The 16,062-nt window shown below is 43.1% G+C and overlaps 1 long non-coding RNA gene across 1 annotated transcript; it reads right to left on the reverse strand.

Moving 5' to 3' along the window:
• Positions 1–13,525: 13,525 nt before the first annotated feature.
• On the reverse strand, positions 13,526–15,317 carry LOC120713710. The gene is made up of 4 exons (XR_005691247.1): positions 15,072–15,317; positions 14,897–14,968; positions 14,619–14,792; positions 13,526–13,779 (listed from the first exon to the last, which is right to left on the reverse strand). It is a non-coding gene; the product is annotated as an uncharacterized LOC120713710 (long non-coding RNA).
• Between the last annotated feature and the right edge of the window lie 745 nt (positions 15,318–16,062).

A 16,062-nucleotide genomic window follows, 5' to 3' on the forward strand; every position in this document is an offset into this window, starting at 1 on the left:
GTGAGGTGAGCGCGAAACAGAGGGAAGGGCTCAGCTTCGGCTTTTAACGGCGAGGGCGGAGTCAACGAGGGCGGGCGGCGGTCGTCCAGGCAACGCCGCGGCGAAAGCGAGTGCCAGCGCGACGTCCCCGTGCCCTCACGCATGCGCTCGGGCGAGCTGGAAGACCGAGGAGGGTACGCGTTGGGGTCCAGATTTCCGGGTGGGGCCGGGACGCGGAGCCCAAGGGGGAAACCGCGGCGGCGGCGACGTCCTTTGCCGGGCGCGGCCTCGGCTCCTCCGGCCGCTGAGGCTGACGCCCTGGGCCCGCATGCTACAGTATTCCGGGGGGAGAGGGATAGGCCGGCTGACTGGTTGGCCCCTGCGACAGTGCACAACAGTATCCTCAATAAATCACCCTTGAAAGAATATTCTACTCTCTCCATTTCAAGATATAAGTTATTCTAATTTTTTTTAGAGAGTCAAAGTATTTTAAGTTTAACTAAAATTATATAAAAGATTATAAAGATTTATTATACCAGATATATATATTATAAAAATATATTCAATAAAAATCTAATGGTACTTATTTGGTATAATAAATGTTAGTATTTTATTATAAAAATTTGATCAAACTTAAAATGATTTGACTCTTCAAAAATTTAGAATGACTTACATTTTGAAACAGAGAGAGTAATACTCAACGTTACCTGTATTCCATCGTCCATCCATCCGGTGCCCATCCACAGCCAGCGCTGCTGTCGGCGCCGGCGCCCTGCCTCCACGACTTGGTCCTCAGGTCGCCTCCCCCTGCCTCGACGCCTTCCATGAGGCCCTCGTCGCTGCCGCCATCACCACCGCTCACGTAGCAGACCCCTCCTCTCAGCAGCCAGCAGCCAGCAGCCAGCAGCAGGCCGCAGTCCTCTCCACACGCCGGGTGGCCATGCCGGCAGCCGCGCCCTCTCCTCTTCCTCCCTAGCGGCCACACCCTCGCTCCTCCCCCATACCAGTGGCTGCACCCTCTCTCTTCCTCGCTAGCAGCCGCGACCTTCCTCTTCCTCGCCAGCGGCCACGGCTGCTGGAGTGCCAGGTGCATCTTCCTTCTTTGCACGGGCTGTAGCTGCACTGGACAGCTTTTTAGCAATTTCAATCGCTAAATTCATCTTATCGTAAAGAAATGCGAATTGGTCTCAGAATTGAGCTTTTTCTTTGTCATGCAGGGCCAATCTTGCATGTGGTGACAGTGGAGGATGATCTTGCCAATCTTGTCAATATTGTTCACCATGGACCTCCCTCGCCCATCGATGTGGCTGCACCAAACAGTTCAGGACGATAATGGTACCTTGCTTCGGTACTTGATTGCAGAGGATAAGCCGGATTTTGATTTGCTTGATGACCATGATGATGAGATGGACACAGTGGTGGCAGTCATGGATGCAAAGAGCTCCTACTACCGCTCAATTAATGTGAGATGACTTGTCTTGAAGAATCCTAGTACTGCAGTTTGCAACATGTGCATTATTCTTCTTAGCCTGAAATGTTTTTTTGACATAACAAGATTGAGACAAAGACAAATATATAGATGTGTTAGTATTTCAGATAATTGAACCATATTAGAAGATCAGTATTGTGAATCTGTGTTTCCAGTTCCAACACAGAAGCATAATGTGTGAGTTCATTTGTTGTGAATAATGGAAGTAGTTTTAACTCAAACAGAAACGTCCATTGTCTTAAATAGAAAGTTTAGTAGCATTGATTTATTTATTTTCTTGCAATTGGATTATGCTTCTGTAGTTTCACTATGCTTGGTTTTCACAACATCACATGGTTCATACACCGAAATGGTCCATATCACAACCCAAATATAGGGGCTACATCTAGCCAAGAGATTGGATGAGCTACATCTAGCCAATTCACAAGCAAGATTCATACAGGAAGTATGCGGGAAAAATCCTGTCTTGAGGTGGCCGAGTATGTCAATCCAAGGCTCTCCAGGTTCACTGCTGCAGCCACCGCTACCACAAGATCTGCTGCGGATGTCGTTGTCTTCCGGCCAGACACGCGAGGGGGAGAGGGAGGTGGCGATGCCGAGTGGGAGGGGAGGCGGGCGGAAGTACGATAGCGAGGGTGAGGGGGAGAGGGAGGCAGCAACGGCGAAGGGGAGGGGGAGGTGGACGCGCGAGGGATTTGGAGGAGCGCTAAACACACCGGAAATTAGGGGAGAGGAGATGTTGTCTGGATTTTACTGGCTTGTATTCAGGGCGCCGCTGCAGGTGTCGTAACGCACGAAAACTGCTATTTTTGCAGGTTCACGTGCCTTTACGCGCCACCGTTGCTGATAGCCTTCAAATAATTGGATTTTAGGAAGACTTTGCTTGCAAAATAAACTTAGCAAATGATGTCCAAAATCCATAAAATTTTGTAGGTAACTTGTAGGTGTTCCAAATAACCCATTTTGGGGGGTAAATATGAAATTACGGTTTGAAACCTAATAAAATTTGCACACCGAAAATAGATGGTTTTCACATGAAATGATGCACCTTTTCCCAATAGTGCCAAATAGTTTTGCAGAGAGAAGCTGGCGACGAAACTGAGTGTCACATCAATGTAGCTGTCAACGTTTCTTATTGACCAAGACGAAATCCTATTTGGCAATCAAACAAACACCAAGTTGATGGCTAGCTTTCCAAGATTTCATATTGATCAAAAGGACTTTCCTTGAGGTCTGGGGTGGCTATGCTACGGACAATCGGTCTGGCGAACCATAAATAAAACTCTGTTCATCAATTAATTAAAAGCTACAACACTGAGCTAGCACCAAGATGCATGGCCCGTTGTACTGTTAAAGTTTTTCTTTCTAATTAATATAAAAATTGAAGTACCGTGGGGAACTCCCCCACAGTTTCCCTTCAAAACAAAAGGAAGAGAAGAACTTACCTTTAGGTCTTGGAAGGCTATTCTATGAACAATCGGCCAAGTGAAGGTTCAAGATTGTGCTAGCACGAAGATGCCAAGTCAAAGTTTACGGTCTCGGCATGGCTTCTAAAACTGCTTCTCATGAAGCCCTACTAATGAAAAACGGATTCGCACGTTGAGCACTTGGGAGCCGGAACCGTTTCTAACTAGAATGGAGAAGCCTGGGTCCTCTTCCTTCAAAGATCTCTAACATTACTATCATTGCCATTGAGAAGCTGTTTTGCTAAACGATTTCTAAAATGACCCCTGCTCCTCGTGAGAAGCTGCTCCACCTGAGGAGCCAGAGTTGGGTCTTAGTAGAAAGTTCAGATTTCTCTTTCTAATACTTAGTGTCAAATCTCATTTGAGTTGACATTCTTGAAGAGACTTGAATGTTCAAGAGCCATCTATATGTTATTCCTTGTCAGGAAAAATAATTGACTTGGGAATTTTGTGGGATTTGAAATGTATTGAAAATTTTCTATTGTCCCTTAGAATCCTACAAAATTTATATAGAATAGTTCATTCTACAAAAAAAAATCTGAGAAAATATAACATGAGCTCCAACCTCATAAAAACTTTCTTGTGGGTTTATCTCTCTTCGTATTATGTGTTTTTTCCTATGTCACGTCCAAAGGCTCTATTAAGAAGTTTTATCTGTTTTAAATTCATATAGGACTGCCACTGTCACGCATCCTGAATCATGAGTTTTTTATTCATATGTTTTGCAAAATAATTTGTTCCAAAAAGAGCTCTAAATTAAAGAGAGACTACTATGCTAGAGCAGCGCCGACGTTCTACCATGTTCGGTTGCCTAGGTTGCTGCTGCACTGCAGCTACTACTACAGCAGCCCAAGAGACAAGGGCAGCGCAGCTGCTGAAGCAGCACAGCCGAGCAGGGTGGTATGAAACTCGACACATCATTCAAGTGCTATCTATACCAAAATTCTCGAGCGTACAGAAAAACAAGCCAACTCCGACATGCACAAGGCCACTACCGTGAACCATTGAGTGCAAGAACAAGATTATATTCCAGATTAATGTGTTGTTTAACAGCATCCTACTGCATCCTCCAGCCTGAAAGAGACAAGGCCAATTGGTGCTCTTCATAGTTCATAGCCGTTCACATTTTTCTGAGATCAAAGGACATGCATCCATTAAATACTTGAATAATTATTTTAATATACCTCTTTGCCGATCCATTTTATATGAGCTGACTACACCTGATGGTTGAAAGTGACATAGCAGTTTCATTTAGCCAGCAGCCAGCTGGCTTATTAGCCATGCTCTAAATTGGCTTGACCTACTATACAACTGTAGAGCTCGATGGGGGCTTCCCCGTGTTCCCCACTGTTAAGCTAATTAATCATTTGTCTCCCGGTCTCATAGCTGTGTCCTGCAAAGAATTAAATTCTGAGATTTAAAATTTGTCGCAACAAAGAATACTTAATTATCTAAATGGGACTATCTCATTAAGTACTCCTAGCTCATCAGGGCAGTCCCAGTGGAAGACACCACCAAGTAAATTCCATGTACATAGACACTACCTCTACAAACCATTGTTCGAATTGTTAGTTTAATTTCTTAAAAATATATCACAATCCAATCATCTCATTTCTCTGTCCTCTCCCCAACCCTCTTTCTCGCTTCCTTGGTTAATTGGTACGGACATCATCGCAAGACCTGCATTGGGAGTGCCCTCATCCACTCTAATTGGCCAACTACTTACATACATGCATGCAATCAATAGTTAATACAAATCAATTATCTAGGTTGCATGGCTATTTGAAATGGAAACTATACCAAATAAATATGAGCATCTTTGTCATTTTTATTCACCAATAATTTGTCCTAATTTTCTAGAATCTTTTTTTTTTTGGGACTGAGGTAGTACATGATGAACAAATGTCCGTCTCTCTGGGTATGCATTCATCCATGGGGTGTTTACACTCGTAGGTATAGCTACCATACATATAACCAAACACTTTCCTTTCAGATAATATGGCTACATTCGGGTTGCATGCATATATCACTGTTAGATAAATACTGCATGTACTAAACCCTGTTTGGCAACCAAACACCCACCAACTCAATGGCTACATGTCGACGTTTTCTTGTTTTCTTATTGATGAATACAAACTGCTATTTAGCAATCAAACAAACACCAAGTTGATGGCTAGCTGTCAGAAGATTTCTTATTGACCAAGAGGACTTGCCTCTAGTTCTGGGAGAGCTATGCTACGGACAATCAGTCCGGTGAACCACAAATAAAGCTCCGTTCATCGAAAGCAACAAGACTGTGGTAGCACCAAGATGCATGGCCAGCTGTTGAGGTTTTCTAACTGACCAAGAGGACTTAGCTTTAGGTCTGGGAAGGCTATTCTAGAGACAAATGGTCCGGTGAACCATAAATAATGCTCCGCTCATTGATTAAATGCTTCAAGATTGTGCTAGCACCAAGATGCCAAACGAAAGTTTAAGGGCTCTTTGGCATGGCTTCAAAAGCAGCTTCTCATGAAGCCCCACTGAACGTATAATGAAAAAATGGATAAGCGCATCGAGCACTTGGTAGCCGGAGCCATTTTTAACAAGAGTGGAGAATCCCGTCTCCTCTTCCTTCAAGGAACTCCAAAATTATTGCATTGCCACTGAGAAGCTATTTTGCCAAATGATTTCAAAAATGGCTCCTGCTCCTCGTGAGAATCTGCCGCACCTGAGGAGCCAACGCTCGAACAAGAGCTGGCCTGGGTATCATTAGAAAATTCATATTTCTCTTCTAACACTTAGTATCAAATCTAGTTTGAGTTAACATTCCACAAGAGACTTGAATGTTCGAGAGCAATATATATGTTATCACTCATGAAGAACCAAGAATTGAGATAAGATTTTTGTGGGATTTGAAATGTATAGAATTTTTCCAGTGTCCCTTTAGAATAATAATAGATTGGACACCCAAAGAATCCTGCAAAATTTATGTAGAATGGTTCATTCCATAACAATTCCGGAGAATATAACATGGACTCCAACCTAGCTCATAGAAACTTCCTTGTGTATTTATCAGTGTTTGCACATTCAGTGTTTTCCCTGTGTTGTGTCCAAAGGCTGTATTAAGAAGTTTCATATGTTTTAAATTCCTATAGGATTGCCATTGTCATGCATCGTGAATCGTGTATTTATTTATTCATGTGTTTTGCAAAATCATGTGTAGGACTACTATGCTAGAGCAGCACCGGTGTACACTTCTCGGAAAAATATTTAACCTGGACATATCATTCAAGTGCTGCTTATACCAAAATGCTCGAGCGTACAGCAACAAGCCAAAGCACCAGGCCACTAGCCTCCATCGTGAAGCATTGGGTGGAAGAACAAGATTCCAGATTAATGTTTTGTTCAACCCTCCAGCGAGAAGCAACAGAAATCTTTCTGACATGTCTCAGCCACAACCTCTAAATTAACAGAACCGTAGCTAGTATTAACCACCTTCATTTCTCTCATCGAGGTTTGGTTCCTCAACGAGTGTTCGGTCCACGATACTGCAATCGGTGCTCTTCATACAATTAACCAAACACATTCACGTGGTTATTACTGTCACAGCCCACGGGCTGACTGGGCCGCGCAGGTTACTGTAGCGCGAGCTACTGTAGCGCCGCGGCTCAGCTCCTTAGTTCTGAATTGGGAGCCGAATCAGCTTAAATAGTCGGTCCCTTGGAAGCTATTAACTCCGGTTCGAATTTTTTGCGCGAAGTGAGGATGAAAGAGTAAGAGAGTTATTTAGCAAGTATGGTTTACTCAACGTGTAGAGTAGATCTTAACCGTTATCCCGGGCCGGGTCGTTACAGGGGTATCAGAGCCATACTCTCGCGGTTTCACGCCACGTACGGGCAGAAGTGCACGTACATGAGCATGTTGTGCGCGTGGGGACACAGATGCCACCGGCATGTGTGGATGGACACACACATGGGCTGCTGGCAGTGAACCCATGGACATGGCACATGAGATCGTTAGCACTAGACGTATGGGACGTGGCCAAGAGAGGAGATCCTGCTCCTTTGTCCCGTATGGGTAAGCTGGTTCGACGGGGACGCCGAATCCTAACGGGGGGATTGTCACGGCCCACGGGCCGACTGGGCCGCGCGGGTCACTGTAGCGTGAGCTATTGTAGTGCCGCGGCTCAGCTCCTTAGTCCCAAACTGGAAGTAGAGAGGGAGCCGAACCAGCTTAAATAGCCGGTCCCTGGGAAGCTAGTAACTCCGGTTCGAAACTTTTGCGCGAAGCGAGGACGAAATCGCAAGAGAGTTATTTAGCAGGTGTGGTTTACTTAACGTGTAGATTAGATCTTAGCCATTATCCCGTGCCAGGTCGTTACAATTACACTCTTAGGCATAGCTGCCATTCAATTAGCCAAACACTTTCCATTCAGATCATATGCTACGGACAATCAGTCCGGTGAAGCTCCGTTCATCGAAAGCAACAAGACTGTGGTAACACCGAGATGCATGGCCAGTTGTTGAAGTTTTCTAATTGACCAAGAGGACTTACCTTTAGGTCTCGGAAGGCTATTCTACAGACAACCTGTCAGGTGGACAATAAATAATGCTCCGCACATCGATTAAATGCTCCAAGATTGTGCTAGCACCAATATGCCAAGTCAAAGTTTATGGTCTTTGTCATGACACCTCCTTCCCCATCCCAACTACTCCAATGTCATCTGTCATTATTTTTTCTAACGTATCGATCAATGATTAATGTTCGATCAATAAAAGGTCTTTGTCGTATTCCTGGCGGCCCTCCCCACCCCACTTGGTCCTTGGTGAATGAAGGTCTCCCTCGGCCGTCATGCTTCCTATGGTTTCAAACCGACGACCTCTCTAAGGTTGTCCTAATTAAACTATTTGTGATCTCTTCGAAAAGCTCTAAATAAGGTTTAATTGTATCATAGACAATACAATCTGAGTTTGTGGCATGTGTTACGAAGCAATGGGACACGTAAGCCTTCTTCGATTAGAAGACCTAGCACTCGTTTTTTTATATAGAAAGACTCTAAGGGAAACTCCTAGAGCATAATGGTGCGGCACCTAGGAATTGAACCCTGGATGGGAGCACTCCGATCAGTGTCCTTTGCTACTGCACCATGAGCCCCTTCGCAACCTAGCACTCGTTGGCAGGCAGCTCACAAGACGAGCGTCGTGGACGCCCTAGTGGTAGAGCATCTGAGTAGCATCCAACAGTCCTGGGTTCGACTCCCCGTGGAATTAATAAGGTTTGCATAAACAAATTTTTTTTTAAAAAAATAGGCTGGGGGTTTCCCATCTGACTTCGGTAAAAAAAAAGACGAGGAGAAACCGCCCGGTGCGGGCTTCGATTCTGGCAGATTAGACCTGGGTGCTCATCAGCGAGGCAAGCTAGCCACATGGAGTATCAAGCTCGATCCAGATGCCTACTGAACCACCTCATCTCAAATATAAGGGGAAATATTCCTTTAAGGACAGTTTCAACCCAAATGACAATGCAAACAGCCTTAAGACACGGCCGTTCTATCCATGCACACAAACACTTATGTCTTTCACTCTTCTATCTTTCTTTTCACTTACACATCATGTCGAACTTATGGTTTTTTATTGTAATGTTCTTATTTATCAACTCAAGGTATTTGTCAAATTTTTTTAACTGACATATTGATCAATGGTCGTGTTCATCCAGTCAAGGTCAGTCATAACAAATAACGACCCCTCTTCTCCCCACCCCACACACACCAACCAATGGATCATGCGAAGAGGTTAATCCCCTGGAGAATATTTCACTTTGATGGTGCGATTCAAGCTCCCATCCGAATAGAGGACCCGTCCCGTTCATGACGATCCAACCAAAAACATTTGTCTTTTCTTATGTCCTTCACTCTGTCTTTCCTTTCACTGACCACACCCGCGTGAGGCTTGTGATTGTTTGAGTTGAATGATTGTTTGCCAGGTAAGTCATCTTTCCCATTTTCTTCCCTGACTATCGGGTACATGAAGTCAAGGTCTTTGTCATTGCACCCCCTCCCCCATCCCAACTACTCCACTGTCCTCTGTTAGTATTTTTTTCTAACCTACGTGATGAATTTATGATCAGTGATGAATTTATGATCAAGTCAAGGTCTTTGTCGTATTCCCGGCCGCGCTCCCCGCCACACTTGGTCCTTGGTCGAGTCACTGAGTAAAGGTCCATCGTAGAGATGTAAATGGTATGGATATTTTCTGACCAACCGACTGACTGAAGAAGGATGGATACCCGTTTAGATATATTTTTTGAATATCCGGTACTTATCTAGATATCCGATACAGATACCGATATCCGTCCGTAGATATTCAAATACAAATACAATATGACCAATATCCGATCCGTATCTGATATATGCTAGTTTTTTCGGATATATCCGAGGTACTATTCAAAGAAATATCCGAATAACCAAGCATTGAAGCAGCAACCTTGCTACAACTTGTGACGTTCAAGTGTTAGCAGTACAGTAGAGTATGATATATGTTTATACAGTCTAGTAATTTGGATTGTTGTGTTGTGTAGTGTAGCTGAAATGCTGAATTTTTTGTTATGCTCTATCGATGTGACTCCCTAAAGACATTGTTATGTATTGTTACTTTGCTCTTTTAAACATAGTATAATGGGGATTTGGACTCAAGGAGTGGTTGAATGACTATAGCACATTCAATATATATATATATATATATATATATATATATATATATATATATATATATATATATATATATATATATAGATGCAACCTTTACTCAATATCCGAAGAAATATTCATAACCGATATTATTCGCATCCGGTTTGCTACGTATTCGAGACATATTTATTTGTATTCGTAACTGAGACAATCCATATTCATATATGTATCCGATAGCTATCCTTCACTGATCCGTATTCGAAGAAAAATCTGAAAACACATATTATAATGTCAATATCCGGCCGTATCCGTACCGCTTACATCCCTAGTCCATCGACCATCGTGCATCCTCTGATTGCAGCCCAGAGGTTATCCTGAATTAACTGTTTTGAATTTTAAATGTAAAATAATTTTTCATATATGTACTTAGTTTTTTTAATATGAAAATTATATAAGTAGATTTGTCTTGAAATGTAAATCAATAAAAATATATTTAATTATACTTTATAAATATTTTATGGAAAAATTTAGTAGTTAAAGTTAAATTTTTATCAAATTAAAGAGTACAATTTAATTCAGAACTCAAAGATCAACAATCATATTGTCAAGTCAAGGTCTTTAAAGACAGGCGATCACCACCACCAGCCCATAACGCCAAACCCTTACGATTCGTTGTCCTGTTTGGGGTGTAATTTTAATTATAGTCCCTGTCACATTGGGCATTTGATACTAATTAGAAGTACTAAATATAGTTTAATGATAAAATTAATTGTATAAATAAGGGTTAATATTTGAGATGAATTTATTAAATCTAATTAATATATAACTAGCATGTGTTTACTATATCATCATCTGGACTTATCATGGACTAATTAGGCTTAATAGATTCATATTGCAAATTAGCCCTTATTTATGCAATTAGTTTTACCATTAGACAATGTTTAATACTTCTAATTAGTGTCTAAACATCCAATATGAGAGGGACTAAAATTGGTCCCCTTCCCACCAAACACTCTGAAAGGAGTTTTATATGGAGGGTTTTATAAAGACTAAATGCTATGACACATCACCGACTTTAATGAATTGGAAAAGAGAGAGTTTCATCATATGTGAGAGAAGTTTTATCCTTATAAAACCCAATTAGCACAGTTACCTAGTTATCATCTTGGTAACAGTGCAATAAAACTGTGCACTAGACTGGCCTAATCAAGGTATCCGTTGCTTTTTCTCCCGACTTAATTTAATAAATGTTCCTTTGTCTTTTTGGGCACTCCAAATAATGGAAGAAATTATAAATAGTTTTTATACACATAGATACCACCCCAAGAAAATTACAGTTCTGATGATTAGTTTCTTCATAATAGATACACACCCAATCATATTATTTCTCTCTTCACCCGTCCAATCTCCTTTCTTGCTTCCTTGGATCTTGTGAAGACATTGCTCCTTATATAAAAAATCATTTCCTTGTCCTCTGATTAACTATCTTATCATATATCATCAAATTGATTATTATGTATCATCTTATTTTATGCAATAATTGAACCATATAGTTTCTCCTATTGGGACTTTACTCCAAAAAATTGACAAGATCCATCTCAAAACTGACAAGACATTGGACCACATCATTATGTAGCCTTGTGAGCTTGTTTGGATTGATTGCCTTCTGTGAAATTTCATTAAGAAAGGCACATAGCTTCACCACTGCTAATCTTACATTTTCTGGTAGAATACCCCTCAGCGCGACTGGAAGCAATTGGGTCATCAGAACGTGGCAATCATGAGACTTTAAGTTTGTGAACTTTTTCTCTTTCATATTAATTCTTCCCTGCATATTCGAGGAGTAATCGGATGGTACCTTCATACTGTTCAAGTAATCAAACATACTTTCCTTCTCCTCTTTGCTGAGAGTGTAGCTAGCAGGATGTAAGTAGTGCTGTCCATTTTCTCTCTTCTCAGGATGTATGTCTTCTCGTTGTTTTGTTTCTTTCAAATCACGTATTGCTTCAAGTGTATCTTTCGACTGCACATACGTACCGAGGAATCCTAACAGGTTCACGCAAAGATTCTTCGTCAAGTGCATCACATCGATTGTGTTGCGGACCTCCAGGACTTTCTAATATGGGAGCACGAACACCTTCCTCCTTCCACAGCAGCAAAAAGTTCATCAACCAACAGTCTTAGGTACACGTCAATATCATTGCCCGGTTGTTTTGGGTCTTGGATAAGCACCGGTATCATCATGTACTTTCGCTTCATGCATTGCCAAGAAGGAAGGTTGAACATACAGAGGGTCACAAGCCATGTACTGTGACTGCTGCCCCACTCCCCGAATGGATTCATTCCGTCCGTACTTAAACCGAACCTTATGTTCCTTGGGCCGTTATCAAAATCTGTAAATTCTCAATCCACACTTCTCCACTGGGACCCATCCGCAGGGTGTCTCAGCATCTGATCTTGCTTACGCTCTTCTTTGTGCCGCCGCATCAATTTAGCATTGGATTTATTTATGAAAAAGCACTTCAAACGTGGTTGTCGTGGGTTTTTGTGGGTACCCACAGCCGGGTGGCGGAACGCACCCGCCTATTCCCCGATGGGGAGTACTCGGGGAAGTGCTAAGCTATTAGGACGATCTAGCTTCGGGGTAAGAACGCAAGAACACACGGATTTAGAGTGGTTCGGGCCGCCGGAGCGTAATACCATACATCCACTGTGTGGTGTATTGCACTAGGAATGAATGAGTCTATCCTCTGCCCCCAAGTCTCTCTTTGGACTTGACCTTTCTCTAACGGGCGTCCTCCTATATACCGCACCGCACCGCATCGTGGATATCGATGCTAGCCCCAAATAGCAGTATTTTCACTGCAGGATCAAGGTTAACGACATATTCATGATCTGAAACATACATTTTTTAAACTTCTCGATGGTTTCCATATGAGCCCGAATAAATACATCATTACAGTGCCAAAATAATGCAACTAAATGCATAACAAATACCAAATTAATTAACCATGCCATTTGAAAAAAATCCCTATAAATTATCCACATTGAAACTATCCAATACACCTTCTCCAAATTCAAGTAATGGGTTCTATACATCTCAAATCCATGCATAAATCAAAAAAATCGTGCTCATTCTTACTATTTATAATAATTAAAAATTTCTCTAACAAAGAATAAAGACCATCAAACAAAGGAGGATAAAGTTGTAAACCTTTGGTACACTTGGATGAGTGAAATCCCCACAAAACTTGAAAAAATGGGCAGAACCTCCACTCTAGGTCGCCAAGGAGAAGAAGAACCCGAGCTCTCGGTCAAATGCTGGCTCGAGCTCGGGGAGGAAGAAGGGACCAGAATATATAGAAGAGAATTAGTACCGGCTAGAGCCACCAGCCGGTACTAAAGCTTTACTTTTAGTACCGGCTGGAGCCACCAGCCGGTACGAAATGTCCTCGGAGCCATTTAGTACCGGCTGGTAGCTCGTGCCGGTGCTAAATGGCCACTTAGCCGTTGCGTGTGATGTCGGTGGAGCAGTTTAGTACCGGCTGGTAGCTCCAGCCAGTACTAAACAGCTCCCATGGCTACTATTTCTTGCGCCCGGTACTAAATGTGAGCGTTAGTACCGGACGAAAGCGAGCCCGGCACTAACGCCCACGGACGAATGAGCCATTTTCTGGCAGTGCATGTAAATTGTGACGGAACTGGCCAACTTAAATGGGCTCCAGTGCATCAGTCGTCATTCCCAACGAGTCCGACATGATACACACTTGAAATTAAACCATCCAAGTCCGATAGTCCGTCAAGCACGCACAAAGGTACCCGATCAACCATCGCAGCCAAAGATGGACATATACAAAAAACTCGCAAAATCGAGTATAGACAGACTATAACATCTCATACAACAACATATAAAGGACACCACAGTGGAAATGGAAATTATTCCAACACAGAGTTCAAAGGTAGGTTAACATTAATGGAAGTCTTTTAAGTCCAGCACAAGGTTCAGAACATAGCAACAACAGAGGTTGATACCTCAGTAGAAGTAGCAAGGTACCCTCCTAATACACCATGTAATTAATTAGACGAATTAAGAAGAGTCGACCACCATGCCAACTGGTGGTCTCCCCTCCAAAACATCCGTCGATCACAATCATTAGCGAAACCCGTAGTCTTATCACCTGAAATAGAGTAAAACCACGGACCCTCAGTACATATAGATACTCGCATGACTTACCCAAATGATGTCTAGTGACCGACACCACTGCAGTGCATGTAGATGTACATTATGCCTAAATACATAGCAAATACAAATGTATCTAGAAAACCCAAAACAACCTATATTTTGCGACGGATTAAGTAGTTTTTTATTTACCAAAGTTTGGGAAAAGTTTTAAATCATTTCCCAGCAAGATTTACAGCCAACAAAAATCATTTTAAGATTAAAGATGACATAAAGTATTTTTGGGTCAAATTTTAGTGTTTTTCCTGCAAGGAAAATAATTACTATGACTTTATAAGACTGTTCTCCGTCTTTAAATCACAAAGAATTACAGGAACAAGATAAAATAGTAAGAAATTCAATGGAGTCACAACTAATCATGCTGGATCTATATAAAAAAATCACCAATATGGCACATGAGCTTGTTAACCGTAGATATTGCCATTAATAACAGATACCCAAAGATCTGTTTTTACAACAATAAAATTTGATCAAGCAAGTGAGAAAAGTTGATTTTCTGGTAGAACATGTCATCTATAGTACAACAAAATTAGTTTCGTGATTTTTAGGCATTCCTTCAATTTATGATGGATTACAAATTTGCAGCCATGTTTATCCAACCAAAAATAACAGAAAATAGGAAAAATTCAAAAAAAGAATCATCTAATACCAGATCCCACCTATATACATGCCATGTATTCACCAACTGGCGCATACACGCTCAAATATGGGAAGAACACCATTGGAACGCACAAAGAAGCACAGTTTGCGGTGGAACCCGGTGCGCACATCAAATACCTCGTCGTTTCCTTCGTTATAACCACTTCCAAGGGACAAGGAGTAGACCCGGTCGAGATGACACAGATGGCGCAGGATTTGGTGCGCTGGAACGGCCGAAACGCGCGGATGACGACGAGTGCACTGCGACGTCGCGGCGTGGCGGCGACCAAGGCGGCGTTCCCGGCGAACAAGCTGCGAACGTCAACACGAAAGAAAGGTAACATGTCCAGCAAGGTAAGGCACACACCGTGGTGAAGTCCTTTTGCCAAAATAAAAGGGTTTTGTGTGGGGTTTACCTAAGGATGTCGCGACGGCGTAGGTCACCACGGCGGCCCGCGGCGGAAACTCTTGCGTTCCCGATGGAGGAGCTGCGAACGTGAAAAAAAAGCGCGAGAACCACCATCAGAATCGCAAGACGAATCCATTTGTGGGGTTTATTGGCCAAAAAGGCGACACAGAATAGGAGCTCACCTAGAGCATCACGACGGCGGCTCGCTGACGGGCACCTCCTACGGAGGCGCGCGTGGCCGGCCTGTGAGCTGAATCGGTGGAGGACCTCTTGAGATAGCTTACACCGCGAGGGACATGATTTTGGCGGGCTGATTTGGGATGATTTGGGAAGGGGGCGGAGCTCGGCTTCCTCCTTGCAATGGCGACTTGCGGCGGCAGCTCGGCTCGGCGAGGAGCGAGCGCGCGCACGCGTGGGAGAGGGACGAGGTGAGGTGAGCGCGAAACAGAGGGAAGGGCTCAGCTTCGGCTTTTAACGGCGAGGGCGGAGTCAACGAGGGCGGGCGGCGGTCGTCCAGGCAACGCCGCGGCGAAAGCGAGTGCCAGCGCGACGTCCCCGTGCCCTCACGCATGCGCTCGGGCGAGCTGGAAGACCGAGGAGGGTACGCGTTGGGGTCCAGATTTCCGGGTGGGGCCGGGACGCGGAGCCCAAGGGGGAAACCGCGGCGGCGGCGACGTCCTTTGCCGGGCGCGGCCTCGGCTCCTCCGGCCGCTGAGGCTGACGCCCTGGGCCCGCATGCTACAGTATTCCGGGGGGAGAGGGATAGGCCGGCTGACTGGTTGGCCCCTGCGACAGTGCACAACAGTATCCTCAATAAATCACCCTTGAAAGAATATTCTACTCTCTCCATTTCAAGATATAAGTTATTCTATTTTTTTAGAGAGTCAAAGTATTTTAAGTTTAACTAAAATTATATAAAAGATTATAAAGATTTATTATACCAGATATATATATTATAAAAATATATTCAATAAAAATCTAATGGTACTTATTTGGTATAATAAATGTTAGTATTTTATTATAAAAATTTGATCAAACTTAAAATGATTTGACTCTTCAAAAATTTAGAATGACTTACATTTTGAAACAGAGAGAGTAATACTCAACATTACCTGTATTCCATCGTCCATCCATCCGGTGCCCATCCACAGCCAGCGCTGCTGTCGGCGCCGG

This window comes from Panicum virgatum, chromosome 6K, assembly GCF_016808335.1.
Source record: "Panicum virgatum strain AP13 chromosome 6K, P.virgatum_v5, whole genome shotgun sequence".
Lineage (NCBI taxonomy): Eukaryota > Viridiplantae > Streptophyta > Magnoliopsida > Poales > Poaceae > Panicum > Panicum virgatum.